Here is a 2,039-nt window from a genome sequence, read left to right on the forward strand (position 1 = left end):
AAACAGATATTAAGTAAATGCAGCCAAACTGAAGAAGTCAGAGCCCCAGAGATCTGAAATAAGTTGAAAGAACAGAAGGAGAGGGTCAGAAATGGGCCTAACAAGTGATGATGGAGCTACGGCCAGTGACGTAGGGTCTATTCCTAACATAGCCAGAATCCTACAGATGCTACAGTTTGGTTTTGTTGTCGAACAGAATCCATCTCAGATCCCATGCATATCTTTATTTAACATTTTGAGCAGCTACAAATGAAGTGGAAAGGAGCCAAATGCTATGGACTGTCTCTACAGTGCTGACTAATTCCATTTTTGGCTTGGTGCTAGTTCACTTTGAGATTCACCTGTAATCTGAAATTTTATTTTTGCTAACTCTTGGCATAGCCAACTTGTTTGTTTGCTACCTCATTTTCATATTAAAACTTCCTTTTGGAAAACTTCAACTGCTCAGAGAAGAAAAGGATGTTTCCCATACCGAGGACTGGCTACATAATTTGTGGAACTCAGTGCAAAATGAAAATGTCACAATCTTTATTCAAGAACTGTTAAAGCCAGGCACGGTGGCTTGCATCTGTAAACCCAGCTACTCGAGAGGCTGAGGCAGGAGGATCGCTTGAGTCCAGGAGTTCAAGACCAGCCTGGACAACATAGTAAGACTCTCTGTCTCTAAAAAAAAAAATGCAAAAATTGTTAAGAATTTCAAGAAGTTTCAAGAGATCTATTGCACAACATGGTAACTATAGTTAACGATAGTGTATTGCATACTTGAAAAATAGCCAAGAGAGTAGATTTGTAGTGTCTTCACCACAAAAAAAATTATTAGCATGTGAAGTAATGAATATGTTCATTAGCTTGATTTAACCATTCTATAATGTACACATATATCAAAGCATCATTTTGTACATGATAAATATGTATAATTTTTATTTGCCAATTAAATAAAAGTACTTTTAACTTTTTTAAAAATTTTATTTTTTATAAATAAAAATATGAAATGCTTCATGAAATTGTGTGTCATGCTTGCTCAGACACAATGCTAATTCTCTGTATTGTTCCAATTTTAGTATATATGCTGCCAAAGTGAGCACAAAGAAAAGAAAAGAAAAGAAGAATTTCCAGAAGGAGGCATGAAACTGAGCATGGGGTCCATTTAAGTGCAGGACTCTGTGCAGCAACACAGATCGTACTCTCATAGAGCCAACTCTGTCCATACCTCAATCACAATAGAGAGATAAATCTGTATACTTAGAGAGAAGGACTGTGATGGGAGAAGTTTAGACTAATTTCAGAACTCACAAGGACAGAAGGACCTGGGCAGAGAGGGGAACACAGGTAGGAGGGAGATGAGGTCAACTGAAACTATTGCTATAATTCTGAGATCTAGCAGGTCTCCTCCTTTTTTTTTTTTTTTGAGAGAGTCTCGCTCTGTCATCCAAGCAGAAGTGCAGTGATGCAATCTCGGCTCACTGTAACTTCAGCATCCTGGGTTCAAGCAATTCTCCTCCCTCAGCCTGCTGAGTAGCTGGGATTACAGGCTGGGATTACAGGCATGTGCCACGACACCCAGCTAATTTTTGTACTTTTAGTAGAGACGGGGTTTCACCATGTTGGCCAGCCTGGTCTTGAACTCCTGACCTCAAGTGATTAGCTGGCTTTGGCCTCCCAAAGTGCTGGCATTACAGGTGTGAGCCACCACACCCAGTGTTTACATCTGATTTAAATTTTGCTTTATTGATTTCATACAGCATTCCAACCAATTGAGATCATTTTGGATATAGAGTCTGTAATTTATGATCTTAGCTTTGAGTCACTGGCTGATCTGGTGATTCTGCCATGCACGTCTTCATACACATTTCTGTTAAAACTATCTCACAGGGCAGGGCTAGGGAGAGACTGAATCCTCCACAAGACTTGCATCTGAGTGACGCAAAGACAATAATCCTACCATTTCAGGTGTGGCTCTGTCAAACATAGGAGTGTGTAAGAAGCCATAAAAGGAACTTATTTGACAATCCTTGGGAAGTGAATGATCTGAAGAATTA

General features: G+C 39.4%; 1 non-coding gene across 1 annotated transcript; it reads right to left on the reverse strand.

Annotated features, from left to right (window-relative positions):
* Positions 1–980: 980 nt before the first annotated feature.
* Positions 981–1,085, reverse strand: LOC114672969 (U6 spliceosomal RNA). Its single transcript, XR_003723483.1, has one exon. It is a non-coding gene; the product is annotated as a U6 spliceosomal RNA (small nuclear RNA).
* Between the last annotated feature and the right edge of the window lie 954 nt (positions 1,086–2,039).

Source organism: Macaca mulatta, chromosome 15 (genome assembly GCF_049350105.2).
Source record: "Macaca mulatta isolate MMU2019108-1 chromosome 15, T2T-MMU8v2.0, whole genome shotgun sequence".
Classification (NCBI taxonomy): Eukaryota; Metazoa; Chordata; class Mammalia; order Primates; family Cercopithecidae; genus Macaca; species Macaca mulatta.